Source organism: Sorex fumeus, unplaced genomic scaffold (assembly GCF_029834395.1).
Source record: "Sorex fumeus unplaced genomic scaffold, SorFum_2.1 ptg000041l, whole genome shotgun sequence".
In the NCBI taxonomy this organism is placed as follows: Eukaryota; Metazoa; Chordata; class Mammalia; order Eulipotyphla; family Soricidae; genus Sorex; species Sorex fumeus.
In genome coordinates this window covers 5,716,405-5,733,088 of record NW_026606098.1, presented here as the reverse complement: position 1 = coordinate 5,733,088, position 16,684 = coordinate 5,716,405, and the positions used below count along the sequence as shown (strand labels likewise).

Genomic DNA, 16,684 nt, shown 5'->3' with positions numbered 1-16,684 from the left:
GGGGGGCGAGCAGGGGGCTGGGCAGGCAGGCCGGCAGATGAGAGAGATGCTGGAGGAGGGTTTGCAGCAGGGCGAGCATGAGGGGGCCTGGCACGGGGAGCCCCCACAGCACACGGGAGTGCAAGAGAGGGACACACAGCAGGGCGGCTGGCAGGGGGAGCAGGAGGACTGGCAGGGGTCGGAGCAGGGGGAGCCCCCACAGCAGACGGGGGTGCAGCACATGGGCTTACAGCAGACAGGGGTGCAGCACATGGGGGTACAGCACATGGGCTTACAGCAGACAGGGGTGCAGCACACGGGGGTGCAGCACACAGGCTTACAGCACATGGGGGTGCAGCAGGCTGGCTGGCAGGGGGAGCAGGAGCAGCAGGAGGGGGAGCAGGACCCACAGCTCATGGGGCTGCAGACGAGGGTCATGCTGGGGGCTGGGGCGCAGCAGCTGGGGGCGCAGCAGCAGCTGGGGGCGCAGCAGGGGGGCGCACAGCAATTCTCGGGACAGTCGTCCTCCTGCCAGGAGGATTCCGTGAAGGAGTCACAGGCAGCGGGCAGGCAGGCCCGGGTGTTGTAGCTGAGGTCGCTGGAGCAGACGGACAGGGCAGAGGCGGCCATGGCAGGTAGAGGAGGGTGTGGGGGTGAGTGTGCAGGGGTGAGTGTGCAGGGGTGAGTGAGTGTGAGGAGTGTCAGGGATCCCCTGCTTATATACCCCTGTCTCACCGAGGTCTTCCGACCTCTTCCTTGTTGGCCTCGGCCCTGAAGCCTCATTAGTGATGAGTCACTGGCAGGTGTCGCTCCCCGGGAAGTGGTGTCAGGGCTGTGTGGGGCCGCAGTGTACCTGTCTTGCCGCGGGGCCGTCTCCAGGATGGGGGATATTCCTGGGTGGCTCCACCACTGTCGTCCCAGAGGACCTCCCCTCTTGAGGCACCCCTCAGTCTGAGATCTGCTACAGGGCAGCAGGGGGCCCCTGGTGGTCTGTTCTGGCCTGCTCTGGTCTGTTTCGTTCTTTTCCTGTCTTTCAGCCTGTGCTGGTCTGTGCTGGTCTGTTCTGGTCTGTTCTGGTCTGTTCTGGTCTGTACCAGTCTGTTCTGGTCTCTTTAGTCTGATTTGGTCTTTTCTGGCCCGTTCCAGGCTGTTTTTGTCTGTTCCAGTTTGTTCCATTTGTTCCAGTCTGTTCCAGCTTATGCTGGTCTGTTCCAGCCTATTCCAGTCTGTTCCAACATATGCTGGAACTGTTCTACCTGTTCCAGTTTGTTCCAGCCTATTCTGGTCTGTTCTGATCTGTACCAGTCTGTTCTGGTCTGTACCAGTCTGTTCTGGTCTCTTTCAGTCTGATTTTATCTGTTCCGGTCTGGTCCCACCTGCTCTGTTCTATTCCAGCCTGTTCTGGTCCGTTCCAGCCTATGCTGGTCTGTTCCGGCCTGTGCTGGTCTGTTTTTGGCCAGTCTCTGAAATCCTGCCCTGCCCTGTCCCTCCCCTGGGGCAGACACATGTGGGGGTCCCTGTTACAGCTCGGGCCCGCTGGAAAGGGATGAGGCCACAGCCCAGAGGGGACAGTCCACAGGGGTGAGGGGCCTGTGGTGGGGAATCGGCCAGGAGAGATGTGTGACAGGAGACCTCGTCCCGGGGTCCTGAGGAGCCAGCACGTCCCTGTGCCCTTGGAGACATGGGGGCAGCCCAGAGGCCTCTCCCTGCTTTCCACGGGGACCTGTCTCTAGCCCGGCCTCTGGTGGCACGTCCTGTTTCCCTCTTGCTCCCCTGACCGGCTACTCCTCCCTGCCCTGTGCCCTCATCGTGGCTCTGGGTGCAGCCGCATCTCCTTTGACCCCCACTCCTCACTCATGTGAAACCAGCCCTGACCTCCTGGGCTGCCCAGCCCTGACTCTGGGAGTCTTGGTCCTGCACCCCAACACTCTGATCCTTCAGTCCTGTGCCCCAACCCTGGGGTCCCTGCACCCCAGTCTGTGATCCCTAACCCCACACTGTAACCCTTGAACCCCACACTGTGACCCCTGACCCCAACCCTGGGACTTCTGCACCCCCATACTGTGACCCCTACACCCCAATCTGTGATTCCTGACCACCACACTGTGACCCCTGCACCCCACACTGTGACTCCTGCACTCCCACACTGTGACCCCTGCACCTACAGTCTGTGAACCCTGTACCCCACACTCTGGGCCCCTCAGGTTCTCTCAGTGCCTGTCGGAGCTCCGTTTCTCTGAGTCCAGGTGCTGTGTGGGACCCTCCCTGGGACCTAGGCCTTGTGCCTCCTAGAGGCTGCATGGGCTCTGCCCACCATCCAGAGAGGCAGAGGACAGAGCCTGGTTCTTACCCGACCTGACCCACTGGACAGACAGAGATCTGAGTGACATGTGAGCACATGTGCAGCCCTTATGTGAGGTACACGTGAGCACATGTGCTGTCCCATATCCATGAGGACATGTGTGCGTTTCATATGTGAGGTACACGTGAGCCCGTATGCTGTCCCATATACACATGAGCACATGTGCAGCCCCATATGTGAGCTACACCTGAGCATATGTGCTGTTCCACATACATGAGGGCACATGTGCTATCTCACAAACATGAGGGCATGTATGAGCACCCGTGAAGTCACGTGCATAGCCCTAGCTCCCCATCGTGCCCCTCCCCAGCAACCCTCCTAGGGACCCCAGACCGCCGCCATTACTGCTCTAGTGGCCCCTGTGTCCCTGCACTGGGCTGGCTGGCTACTCAAGGGGGCCTGTGTCTCTTGGGCAGCTGCACCTTCCGCTCCACCTCAGCCAGTATCCGGGGCCCTCATGCTGCCTCGCCAGAGCCGCCATCAGCTGTGGCTCTGGTGACAGGAGCCTGTCACAGTTGAGATGTCCTGACAGTGGCAGGCAGTGGGTGTGAAGAGTGACAGGCGGTGGGGTGTGAACTGTGACAGGTGGTGGGGTCTGGAATGTTGACAGGTGATGGAGTGTGAGGAAAGGTGACAGAATAGCGACAGGCAGGGGGGTCTCTGGAACATTCTAGCGGGGGTTGTGTGGAACAGTCAGGTATAGGGTGTGTGACTGCTCCACCCAGTGCTCCGCCCCGTGCCTCCTGCACTTGGGGAGAGGAAACCCTGGGCCAGATGTATGGATGGGGTCAGGGTGGGAGGCCCTGGAGAAGAGGGGCCCAGTGGAAGCTCATGTGGCCTCAGATACGGGGGCACTTCAGGGCTCTCGGCCTCCAGTTGGGCAGCAGTGACTCTGCCGTGTAAACCCTGGGCCTGGGCACGTAACCCCCACCCCCATCCCCAAGCATGGTCTGGGTCAAACTCTCATATCACACCACACACAGACGGAGGCTTCTTGGGGATGCTCGGACGCAGGCTCTGCTGTACCCCCTCACCAACCCTCGCCTCTGGCCTACTCCTTGGAGGGATGCCCCCGCACTCGTGCCCAGGAGGCTGGCTGGACAGATGGCCCTAACGGGACACATGCCTCATGGTGTGGTGCCCTCTGCCCCCAGCCCCAGGCCCTGATGAGTGAGGTCCAAGCTCCATCGCCATCAGACTCTCGGCCGCAGTGCTCCCAAGGCTGATATGAGGAGGGCAGGCTGGCCTTGTGCCAGTGTAGCCCAAGTAGAGCTCAGACCAGATGTGGACAGCTCCCAGGTCAGGGCAGAGCTGGGCAGTGGCTGCAAAGATCCACACTCAGAGCCGGTCATAGGGACGATAGCAACTTTATTGTTAATGCCCATGTCAGTCACTCAGGACTTGCAAGGCACCACCCCAACTCACAGGGAAAGGGGACACCACATGACCTGTGGGCACCTGTGTGGAGCAGACGGGACTGCAGCATGTGGGGGTAGCTCATGGGCTGCACAGAGGGGGCACAGAGGACAGGTGGGGCCACATGCAGGGAGGGCGTGTACCAGCCTGAGGGGTAGTGTCTCTGGGGAAGGAGACCCCACTAGACTCATGGTCTCCAGGTTGTCAGGCAGGAGGCAGACTTGGCCTTAGAGGCCCAACAGGCAGCATCAGCAGCAGCATGAGGGCTTGCAGGCAGGCTGGCACAGCAGGGACATGCTGGACCCCTGGCAGCAGCTGGGCGAGCAGGCGGGCGGGCACGCGGGCTGGCAGATGAGGGAGACACTGGACGAGGGTTTGCAGCAGGGGGAGCATGAGGGGGCCTGGCATGGGGAGCCCCCACAGCACATGGGGCTGCAGCACATGGGGGTGCAGCACATGGGCTTACAGCAGACGGGGGTGCAGCACATGGGCTTACAGCAGACGGGGGTGCAGCACATGGGCTTACAGCAGACGGGGGTGCAGCAGACGGGGGTGCAGCACACGGGCTTACAGCACATGGGGGTGCAGCAGGCCGGCTGGCAGGGGGAGCAGGAGCAGCAGGAGGGGGAGCAGGACCCACAGCTCATGGGGCTGCAGACGAGGGTCATACTGGGGGCTGGGGCGCAGCAGCTGGGGGCACAGCAGCTGGGGGCACAGCAGGGGGGCGCACAGCAGTTCTCGGGGCAGTCATCCCCCTGCCAGGAGGATTCCGTAAAGGAGTCACAGGCAGCGGGCAGGCAGGCCCGGGTGTTGTAGCTGAGGTCGCTGGAGCAGACAGACAGGGAAGAGGCGGCCATGGCGGGTGGAGGGGAAGTGTGAGGGTGTGTGGATGACCGGTGTGAGTGTGGGAGTGTGTGTGAGTGAAGCTGTCCCCTGGCTGCAGCCTTTATACCCCCACGGGGATGTTTTCTTCCTGGTCTGTGCTGTCTCTGCCCCGCTTCCCTTCCTGGTTGGGGCTCGGCACACGTGGCTCCCTGCTGCCAGCTCGGGCCCCTGCTGCTGGCACCTAATTGTGCCTGTGTCCAAAGCAAACTCCTGATGTCTGTGCTGTGGTTCCTGGTGCCCGCTCTGGGCCAGGTAGGAGCTCCTGGAAAGCCAGTGCTTGCCATGGGGAGGGACGAACCAGCCCCACTCTAGCTCTGTCCCCACTTCTGTGGTCATCTGACCTGGACACATGTGGGCAGACTTTGGGGTCAGGTAGCTGTCCCTGGGGCTGGGACAGAGAGCCTGGGATGTGCACAGGCTGTGTTAGAGGACGGGGTTTAGACACAGGAAGCATCAGGACAGTCCAGGGGAAGGACAGGATCAGTTCAGGACAGCGTAAGGCAGTGCAGGGAAAAGGGCAAGACAGTGTAGAGAGCAGGGAAAGGGCGGGGTTAGGCTGGCAGTGCTTTGCTACATGTTGGCATTTGGAAGATGGAACTTTTGACCAGTCTTTTCTCTGGTGGCTCTTGAGGGTCTGGTGTGTGCTTCTGTTTCTCATATAAATCCCTTACACTAATGTAAATGAACACATGCTGAGTTCTGTCAATGATCTTTTTCCAAAACAGGATAATCTGTACTTGGACCTTTTGGTATTATAACTTTGGGGATTTTAGGCGTTCAGAAAATGACCTGTCAGCGAGTCAGCATTCAGGACAATGCTATTGAGAGATTCTGTTCAGAACCCCCGTGAAGGCCTCAGGAGCCTGGACTTGGGTGATAGCTTGGCAAATATACGCTGTGACTTGAGGCTCAAGCACCACCACAGTGACACTGCCCCCGAGTATATGAAACCCACTGCGAAGGTGAGAGTGCCTGAGTGTCTGATGGCCAAGTCCAGCAAGCCATCCAGACTCTCTGTGAGCAACAGTTTAGGTGCAAAGAGAGGACTGTGCATAGGGCACTTGCCCTACAGGTGACTGACCCAGATTACACCCCCCACCCACAGAGCCCTGAGCTCCACCAGGAGTGACCCCTGAGCACAGAGTCAGAAGTAAGCCCTGAGCAACACTGGGTCTGGCCCTTCCTCTACAAATAGAATGAATGAAGCCAAAGGTTGGTCTGAAAGAGCAATCAAGAATATTGACAAAACTTTATTTGAACCAACAAGAAGATAAATAAGACTCAAATTACTAAAATCAGAAGAGCTCGGCAAAATATATGGCTCAGTGGAAGAGCAAATGCCTCGTGAGAGTGAGATCCCAGTCTCAATTCTTGGTACCTTCCTCCCCATATGGGACACTGTTAGTCATCTTACACAGTCAAGAGGGTTCTCTGAATACTAGGATCCTCGCTGGGCCACAGTGAAGGAACCCCTGTCAGTACAGACTGCCAAACCCATGCCTAGCTGGTGCCTCTCTTTTCTAAGGCTCATGCTGTCGTCTTAAGCTATCATTTCTCTTGAGCATGTCTGCTGGAAATAAACTCTTGACACTTAATTTGTCTGCAGATATCTTAACTTCTGCATCATTTTGGAAGAATATTTTTGCTGGTTATCAAATTCTTGGTTGAACAGGGTTATTTTTTTAGCACATTAATAAGAGATTCATTTCTTGGATGCTCCCAAGATGTGTTCACAAGACATTCCCAGTGATGCTTGGCCAGAGCTGTTCAGTCACCAAGGGGCTACACCCAGTGGGGCTTTGAGACCACATGGGCCATGCCTTTGTGTGCTCTGGGCACCATGCAGAGCCAGGAGCCTCATGCGTGCAGCCTGAAGCCCTTTGAGCCATCTCCCTGGCACCCTCTAACACTTCCAGTACCTCTCACTGCCTTAGGAGGTCAGAGCTTTTCCTAGAAGTTGCTGTTGGCCTCTCTTGCTACTTTTAAGATTCTCTCTTTGACTCTGGATATCTTTGTTTTGATGGATCTCAACATGTCTGTCTCTGTAGTAAGGCTTGCATTTCAGGCTCTTCAACCCTGCAATTTCTGTTGTGTTCCTTCATATAAATTCTCCCTCAGTGTTAATTCTCTCTTGTCAGATATAATTACTGGAGTTTCTCTCACTACTTTGGCTATGCCTTATTTTTTAAATCTCAGAACATATTAAGACTAGAGATTCAAAGGCTTTTTCTAGCAAATTCCATTTGTGGGATTCTTCGACATCCTCTGCTAATTTTATTTTTCCTAGAAATAGGATAACCTTTGTTCTTATTCCTCTGTCTTGTCATTTTTCTCCAAGATTAACGTTTTATATAGTAAAATATGACAGTTCTGGATGTCAGGTTCTCCTTCCTCAGTTTCTTGTTTGTTATTGTCAATTGCTGTGGCCTCTGGGTTTCTGTTGTTGTTCAGTGAATCTAAAATATTTTTCCCAGTGACTGTTCTGAGCTGAATGTGGTCACTGTCCCATTAGCGATGGGACAAAGCAAGCCAAAAATCTGGTGACAGAAGCACCTTCTGACCGCCTTCATGGAGGGTGTGCTGTGGCAGCTTTGCGTGGTGGGACCCTCAGAGTAAACTTTGTTCCCTGCCTTCTTTATCCTCCCTGTGGCTCCAATCTTGAAGGCCAACCCCAGATGAGCACTAAGGACTCCCAGGTGTCATCTGAGCTCGTGCCCCTCCTCTCATCCGCCCAAATATTTCCCTCACCACACACGATGTCCTTCACCACTGGCTCATCTCATGCCCAGCCCCAGGGAGGCCTGCCTGCTCCGAGAGAGCCCGAGTTAGGGAGACAAAGCAGCCTTGGGAGCAACTCCTTCTAGAAGCTATCAGAAAAGCCAGAGTACATCAGAGCCAGGTGGGAGGCCCTGAGCCCCCCAGAGTTACCAAGGAGGGTGCCCCCACCCCAGATGCCAGAGATGAGAGCAGAGGTTTGTGGAAGCTCAGCGGAGGAACGTGGTCTGGAGAGACAAGCTCATTTCATCTCAGCTTGGGGAGATGGAGGTGCTGACCTTTCTCCAGGGGAGCTAGGAATTATCAGTGATTTCCAGGGGCTGCAGAGGTGGGAGCCCTGGACCGCCACTGCCCTGGAGTCATGCTGATCACGAGTAATGGGCGCAAAAGGAACAGGGTAAGGACAGACTGGGCGAGATGAAGAGCATGGGGGATTTGAGTGGGCCTGGCAGGGGGAACCCACAAGAGATGTACAGTACCTGGTCTGGGATGCAGCACATGAGGTTAAATCATACTGGGATGCAGCTCATGGGGGTACAGCACATGGGGGTGCATCACACGTGCTTACAGCAGACGGGGGTGCAGCACACTAGAGTATAGCACATGGGCTTATAGCACATGGGGGAGCAGCAGGCCGGCTGGGAGGGGGAGCAGGAGCAGCAGGATGGGGATCAGGACCCACACGCAGCTCATGGGGCTGCAGATGAGGGTCATACTGGGGGCCGGGGCGCAGCAGCTGGGGGCGCAACAGCTGGGGGCACACAGCAGTTCTCGGGTAAGTCTTCCCCCTGCCAGGAGTATTCATAAAGGAGTCGCAGGCAGCAGGCAGGCAGGCCCGGGTGTTGTAGCTGAGGTTGCTAGGGCAGATGGACAGGGCGGAGGCGGCCATGGCAGGTGGAGGAGGACGTGGGGGTGAGTGTGTAGGAGTGAGTGTGTGCAGGGGTAAGGGGCAAGGATTGCGGGCATAAGGGTGTACAGAGGTGTGTGCAGGGATGAAGATGCGTAGAGTGAGTATGTGTAGGGGTAAGGGTGTGTGGGGATGAGGACGGAGAAGCTCCTGTTGGGGGGATTCTGTTCCTTGGGGGTGCTTCATCTCACCAGTCCCAACAGGATATCCCTGCACGGAGAGCCTCAGCCACGTGCTGGACGCTGCTGCCCACTTGCTTCGACTCGTCCATGGACACGGGTGCCCTGCCCTGTCCCTTGACCCACTCATCCCGGGACTGCCACTCTGCAGGGTCCTGGTCCCGGCCAGCTGCAGCCCCAGCTCTCTGCTCTGCCGGGCCGTGCTCACTCTTGTCTGCAGGCTCATTTCTGCTGGGACCAGCCTGCGAGGGGCAATGGCTCCCTCCCATCTCCGCTGGCTCCAGACGCTTCCCTTCACTGGCTATGCCCGTGTCTGTCTCAGTTCCCCAGGGCAGAATGCACAGTTGATTCTTGGCTCACTTCATCCAGTCATCCCCAAGCCCCTGATTGTCTCATCCCCGATCTTTGCTTGAGATCCTCCCAATTGGGTCATCGGTGAGCAACTTTATGTTGGGAAACAACCCCCACCTCTTCCCTGCAGCCCTTCCTTCTGGGGCTGGTCTCGGCTGCCCCTCCCCAAGCTGAGCACTGCCCCCTGCATGTCCCTCCTCTCCTCCCGGCCTCTACTCTCCTTCTCAAGAACATCCGCCCCTTTCTCTCTGGGTCGGGGTGCTGCCTGCGTCTGCAGGCCCCTCCAGCATCTTTCTGGAAATGGGTCGCAGAAATCACTTTTTTTCCCCTGAATTGCTGATCAAAACACTCATTTCTGCACTTATGTTTGATTGACAGTTTAGTTGGATATAGCCTTCTGGGTAGGAAAGGCTTCCCCGGAGGCATTTTGTTGATGATGTAGAATTTTCCAGAATTCTCATTCTCCCTGTTCTGTTTCTCAGCTCTCCCATCTCATCCTGGAGGATCCACCCCATATTCTCCCCTATCCATGAGATTTAGCAACCCTGTTTGGTTTTTTGGCTTTTTGGGTCACACCCAACGATGCCCAGTGGTTACTCCTGGATCTGCACTCAGGAATTACTGCTGGTAGTGCTCAGGGGACCATATGGGATGCCGGAAATCAAACCTGGGTTGGCTGCATGCAAGGCAAACGCCTTACCTGATGTGCTATCGCTCTAGCCCTGAGATTCGGTAACTTTTGCTCCACCTGCTCTGTGAGCACAGTGGCTTGTGATGCTTTCGTTACGCTGTAAATCTCTGCATTTATCCTGACTCCGCATCATCTGTTCTCTTGCTCAATGTGAAGATTTGAATTATTTCAAATTGTGGAAATCACATGCTTGCTTTATTAATAGCATTATTTACCTTCCTCATTAATTTATGTAAATGTATCGCTTATTCTAAATGTGAGTTCTTAGCTGCACATATGCAGTTGGTGTGTGATTAATGGTTATTCATCTCTTTGGAAAACAAAAACAAGCCCTGATTTGTTTGCTTTGTCCATTTGCTTGGGGTCAGCAGACTCTCCGAGGTAAGCCATTGCTGGCACCTGGGGATCAAGGCCGTGTGAGCTCTCATGAGCTGGTGTGAGAAGTCGTTGGTCATGGGATTCATGCAAGTCCTCTGGAGGGCATGTTGGGGGAAAAGACGGCTTCATCGAGGCGTGACTGACACACTCAGATGGACCCTTCACAGACATCTACTTGATGAATTTGGAACACATACTTCCATGTCACTGGGCTTCCAAGCAAGAGAAAGAAGCCCCATATCTAAGCTGGAGAGGGTGTGCAGCAGGTACAAGCCTGCCTTGCCCATGACACACCCAGTTCAATCCTCAGCACCCAGTCCAGTCTCCCGAGCCCCCAGGAGATCCCCTAGTGCAGAAGCCGGAGTAAGCCCCAAGCACTGCCTGGTGTAGCCCACCAAACAAAGCAAAACAGATCATAGTTTCTCAAACTCCTTACACAGCCAGCCCCCTACCTTCTGCCTGGTGCCCCTAATATTCTCCAACTCTAGATTGGATTGGTTTCCAGAGTGCCATAGGGTGAGTTGGGCAGCCCAAGACGCCCCTTTGCCGAGTTCGTGTGTCTGTGAGTGTCCTCGGGCCCATCAGACTGTCGGCCAGGGGTTTGGGTCTGTGTCTAGACCATTCCCGTCTCCTTTTTTTTTTCTTTTTGGGTCACACCCGGCAATGCTCAGGGGTTACTCCTGGCTTTGCACTCATGAATCACTCCTGGTGGTGCCTGGGGACCATATGGGATGCTGGGAATCGAACCCGGGTCGGCCGCATGCAAGGCAAATGCCCTACCCGCTGTGCTATTGCTCTAGCCCCAACCATGCCCGTCTCTTTGACTCTGCTCCGTCTTTACAGCACGGCTCTTTCTTTGCCTTTTTTGTCTTTTTAAAAGATTTTATTTTTTATTGAACCACCATGAAATACATTCACAAAGTTGTTCATGATCAGGTTTCAGTCATGTGATGTTCCAACACCCGTCCATTCACCAGTGTACATTTCCCACGACCCATGTCCCCAGTCTCCCTGCTGCCACCCGCATCCCCAGCCTACCCTTGCGGCAGGCACTTTTCTTCTTTCTCTTCACTCTCCTTGGGTTTGTGGATTTTATGGTTTGCAATACTGTTACAGAGAGATTATCAGGTATGTCACTTTACCTCAGTTCAGTGCAGTTCTTGTCTAGAGTGATCATTTCCAGCTGTCATTGTCACAGTGGTCCCTTCTCTGTCCTAACTGCCTCCTCCCCCAGCACTTGAGTAGGCTTCCAACCCATCCTCCTGGCCCTGATTTCTATGTCCTTGGGTGTTTGTCTCATGCTACCCCTGTGCCTTATACTGTGTCCACATGCATCCCAGCGGTTTCTTTTCCTGCTGAGTTGTACTCCACTGTGGGGATACAACACAGCTTGTTTGTGCTTTCAACTGTCTGTACACATCCAAGGCTGTAAAACCAGCTCCTCTGGGCATCAGCGAGAGCAGGCCCGTGCAGTCACTCCTCTGCGTCTCCTAGGAAATAGCCAGAAGGGATGGTTGGGTCACAGGGTTCCTGCGTGCCTGCTGTGATGAGCGTGAGCTTCAGGGCTGCTGGAGGCCACTCCTCTGCTCCTCATCTGCTGTCCTCTTACCTCGTTCGCTGCCTTGTGGGAGCTTCTCTTAGTTCCCAGGTCCAGGGTCCCTGTGGATCCTCGAGCTCTGCCACATGTTTCTCTTGTCAACAGCTCTGGGTTCCTGCTGGGATTTTCTGTCCCCACAGCCTGGCACATGGGGAAGGATATGTCCTTCTGGGTGGACAGGCCACCTGCTGAGTCCGGCCCCGAGGGCCCTGTGGTCATCCCACATTCCCATGCTGGGTCCTGTGGGGGCCCTGGGACTTGGCTGTGTGTGACCCCCAGGCCAGCAATTAGTTAGGTTTTCTGTGGCCTGCTGTGGACACGAGGTCACCAGCTGGGGACACCTTCTCCTTTGCTTATACAGTAGGGCAGGGGTTCTGTGAGGTCTGGGTGGAAGTGGTCAGCACTATGTCCATAGCACTCTGTGGGCAGCTCTGCCACAGCTGTCCATGCCACACCAGTGGTGCCCTGAGCCCCCCACTGCCTGAAACACCCCGCAACTGTGGTCTCCGAGGGGCCAGAGGCGCATTCCCGAAGGACGGTGGGCAGCAAGAAGAGTCTAAGTCGAGCTCTGCAGTGCTCTGAGTCGGAGGCCCTGGGGGGCCTAGGGAACTCTGGGTGTGTTCCTGGAATGGGCCATGAGTTGGGGGTCCTGGGTGTGAGGGTGAGGGTCCTGGTGTGTGGGGCCTGGATGTGGGGTCCCAACTCCCTCCGGCTCTGGCCTTTCCTCCGTCCAGGGTGTACCTTACTAGGCAGCTGTGACCTTTTTTCCTAGGGGTGCCACAGCCCCCCAGATTTGCTGCCTCAGGGCCCTGTACTCAGCACAGGAGGAGCAGGTGGCAGGCTCAGGGAAGGGCAGAATGAGGTTGCAGGTGTCCCCAAGTGAGAAGGCTGGACAGGGCTTGGGGGCGTCACCAGCCCTCCTTGAGGTCAGCACCCAGGGCCTGTGGGGCTCTCAGGTCTCCAGCTGATGGCAGGATCATAAGGAAGACGGCTCGGGGGGGCGACAAGGAACACACCTTAGTGCACATGGTTTAGTCCGGGGAGGCCATCAGGGAGAGGGACAGAGATCCCGGCCTGCTACAGATCCTCATCTGGAGCCTGGTGGGGCCCTGCCTCGGAGACTTTCCACCAGCCCCCTCACCCCCAGCTGACCCTACCAGCATCCCACCATATGCGGCCATAGCCCTAGGGACCCTCCAGGGGTGGGGCACTGCAGGTAGGGAGGGTCTTCCCCCACAAGGAGACGCCATATAGCTTAGATTAGAAAAGGTTTATTGGGGGTACAGCCAGGGCAGGGATGGCGGTGGCTCCTTCTTGTCCTCACGCTTCTGTCTGAGGGCACCGAGGCTGCCTGCTGGCCTCATGGGGTCACTGCCAGCCGGGGCAGGCAGGGCATGTTGATTGGGGGAGGAGCCTTGAAACTGCATAGTGCCCAAGTTGGGGTGGGCAGCGGCACAGGAGCAGATGTGGCCCCGGGACTTGGTAGTCTCAGCTCTGAGGGAAGGAGTACTGGCAGCTCAGAGAGGACATCCGTCACAAGCTGCAGGACTTCTGGGCCGAGTGGGCACAGCAGGCAGATGAGGGAGACTCTGGAGGAGCATTTGCATCAGGGGGAGTCCCCCAGCAGATGGGCCTTCAACACATGGAGGTACAGCACATGGGCTTACAGCACATGGGGGTGCAGCACATGGGGGTGCAGCACATGGGCTTACAGCAGACGGGGGTGCAGCACATGGGGGTGCAGCACATGGGCTTACAGCAGACAGGGGTGCAGCACATGGGGGTGCAGCACACGGGCTTACAGCACATGGGGGTGCAGCAGGCCGGCTGGCAGGGGGAGCAGGAGCAGCAGGAGGGGGAGCAGGACCCGCAGCTCATGGGGCTGCAGACGAGGGTTATGCTGGGGGCCGGGGCGCAGCAGCTGGGGGCACAGCAGCAGCTGGGGGCGCAGCAGCAGCTGGGGGCGCAGCAGCAGCTGGGGGCGCAGCAGGGGGGCGCACAGCAGTTCTCGGGACAGTCGTCCTCCTGACAGGAGGATTCCGTGAAGGAGTCGTAGGATCTTGGCAGGCAGGCCCGGTTGTTGTAGCTGAGGTTGCTGGAGCAGATGGACAGAGCGGAGGCGGCCATGGTGGGCGGAGGAGAGCACGGGGGTGAGTGTGCAGGGGTGAGTGTGAAGGGGTGAGTGTGTGTGTGAGTGTGGCAGTGAGTGTGGGCTGCCCCCTTTATACTCCTGCTGGGCTGTTGCTGCCGCAGCGTTCGTTTCCTTGTGGGCTGCATGGCTAGCCCCATCATTACTGCTTGTTTATGGACAGGCCGGGCCCTGCCCACGCTCTCATGTGAGCACCGTCACAACAAACTCAGGAGAACCACAGATCAGACTAACAATCAATAGTCCAGAGCCACAGTGCAGCAATGAGGGTTGCCTCGCATACAGGTGCTCTGCTTTGGATTCCGGCATCCCATACGGTCCCCAGAGCACTGTCAAACAAACACTGTCCTCCCGTTGTTCATCGATTCGCTCAAGCGGGCCCAGTAATGTCTCCATCTTTTGATACTGTGTTTGGCATATTGAATACGTCATGGGTAGCTTGCCAGGCGAGATACTCTTGGTAGCTTGCCGGGCTCTCCAAGGGGGGCAGAGGAATTGAACCTGGCTTGGCCGGGCTGGCTGCCTGCAAGACAAACACCCTACCACTGTGCTATCGCTCCAGCCGAATATCACAGAGTGTGGTCCAAAGCCAGCCAACAAAAGACTAACATGGAGGGCTGCAGATGTGACCCAGGTTCCATCCCCAGTGCCATATAGCCCCCCAGGCACCAAGCTGGGTGCTGGGTGCAGCTCTCAATCTAAACCAAAGCAAAACAAAAGAACTCACAGTGGTGTGATCAGCAGCAACAGAATACAAATGTCCAAGTTGCAGGGGTCAACTGGGAAGCAGATGGCATGGAGGGGATGTGGCAGGAAGGCACAGGGAGTGAGGGGGGTGATGGCAAGGCTGAGTTCAGAGCTCTGTGGTCCTGCAGTTCTGGCCAGCGAGACACCCTCCCAGGTGCCCAAGCCCTAGTTTTGCAGGTGTGGTATGTGTCGGCTATGGGGGTTTCCCCTCAGCACGACTGGGAGATTGAGGTGCTTTTGACAGCACGAGCTAGGGAAGACGAGTGCCACCTGCCTGCACCACATCACAACATCCCAGAGCGGGGTGCCCTTTGCGCCTTGCAAGGGGAGAGGGGGTTCCTGACTCTAAGTAATTTAGAGATGTGTAGGACCCCATTGGCAGTGTACAGGGAGGGCGTGCTCGGCTCCAGGATGCCCGCTGGTAGTTTCTGGAACACGCAGACGCAGGGGGAAACTGGATTGACACAAAATAGGTAGGAAGCAAACTTCAGGACACAGAGAGCCCATCAGCTAGCACAGTAAGCCCATTACCCACAACTGGGTGAGGCTGGAGCACACACTGCTCTCTGCAAAGAAACATTAGCCTGGATGAAAAACTAGAAAGCATGTGCCGCACCCAGAACTTTGAGGCACAAGGATAGGAGGAAAGGCAGCTTCTGCAGCAGGAACTCAAGACTGGTGGGGCTCCTGCACCATATCAGAAGGTCCTTCTGAAGTACATTCCAGATGGAGCACAGTTTAGAACCTGCGCCTCAGTGCAGAAAGAAGAGAAACAACACTAGAGGTGTGGCTTTGCCTCTCTACAGTGGGCATAATATCATCTTAAATTGGGAGAGTCCTGCCTGAGATACAGCCAGGAGTCAGCAATGGGATGTGAGTATTCAGGGTCAGGACTGAGGAACTTGCACTCAGCAAAGTGACAGAGTAATTCAAGGCAGCACCCTGCCAAGCACCACTGAGTGTCATCAGGAACAGCAGCACTCAGAACATCAGGAACTGCATCCTCCGCCCTCAGCACGTCAAGGACCACATCCTCAGGCCCTCAGAATGTCAGGAACTGCATCCTCAGGCCCCCAGAATGTCAGGGACCACATCCTCAGACCCTTAGAGTGACTGGGACTGCATCCTCAGGCCCTCAGAATGACAGGGACAGCATCTCCAAGTCCCTAGAACCACCTCAGAGCAAGATACTGTGGCCCACAGCAAAGGGGGCCCAGAAGGCAGAGATCAAGCAAGAATAATCACTTCTAGCCAGAAGTTGGGAGACAGCTGGTGGGGAGGCATGAAGTTGGTGTCCCCTAAAACATGCATAGTAAATATGCCAGTTTGCATTCCCACCTTGCACACACCAGGCTTTGTCCACATGCCAGAAAACATTCTCCCTGATTACATGACAGCCCACACCTTCCAACCCATGTGTTCTCCCAATTTGCAATCTCCATGTGTGTGCCCCAGTCAGTGGTACCCCTTCCACAGAGCACCTGATTCTTATCCAGGGACACAATGCTATATGACATGAGCACAGCCAACTGTGAGCCTGTGGTAACAATCCATAGGACCATGACAGGCTGACCTCATGGTTGTGGATGTGGGAAGATGTGGTTGAGGTGACAGTGGATGAGGGCAGGTGTAGCTGAGGTGACTAGACGTAGGAAGGTGTGGCTGAGGTGACTGTGGTATTGGGCAGTTGTGACTAAGGTGAATGTGGATGTGGGTAGGTGTAACTCAGGTGACAGTGGATGTGGAAGGTTTGGCAGAGCTGACAGTGGTTGAGGGCAGGTTTGGCTGAGATGACTCTAGATGTGAGCTGGTGTTGCTGAGGTGATTTTCACATGGCAGTTGCATCTGAGGTTACTTGGATGTGAGGAGTTTTGGCTGAGATGCCAGCGGATATGGGCAGGTGTAGTAGAGGTGACTGTGGATGTGGGCTGTGTGTGGCTGAGGTCACTGTGGATTAGGGCAGGTATGGCTGAGAGGGTTCTAGATGTGGATATATTATGCTGAGGTGAAGTGGATGAGAGCAGGTGTGGCTGAGGGAACCATAGATGTGGGCAGGTGAGGCTGAAGTGACACTGGATGAAGCTAGGTGTGGCTGAAATAACAGTGGATAAGGGCAGGTGTGGCTGAGGGGACTGGGGATGTAGTCAGGTGTGACTGAGGTGATTGTGGATATGGGTAGATGTGGCTGAGATGATTTGAAATAGGCAAGTGAGGCTTAGAAGACATGAATACGGGGAAGTGTGACAGGTCTTGAGGAGTTGTGATGAA

The 16,684-nt window shown here is 56.1% G+C and overlaps 1 protein-coding gene and 1 pseudogene across 1 annotated transcript in view; one reads left to right on the top strand and one right to left on the bottom strand.

Annotated features, from left to right (window-relative positions):
- The window catches only part of TSPEAR (thrombospondin type laminin G domain and EAR repeats), a 140,242-nt gene that overhangs the window by 75,017 nt on the left and 48,541 nt on the right, over nucleotides 1-16,684 (top strand). The window lies entirely within an intron of this gene.
- LOC130028641 (keratin-associated protein 10-8-like) lies at nucleotides 4,006-8,306 on the bottom strand (annotated as a pseudogene).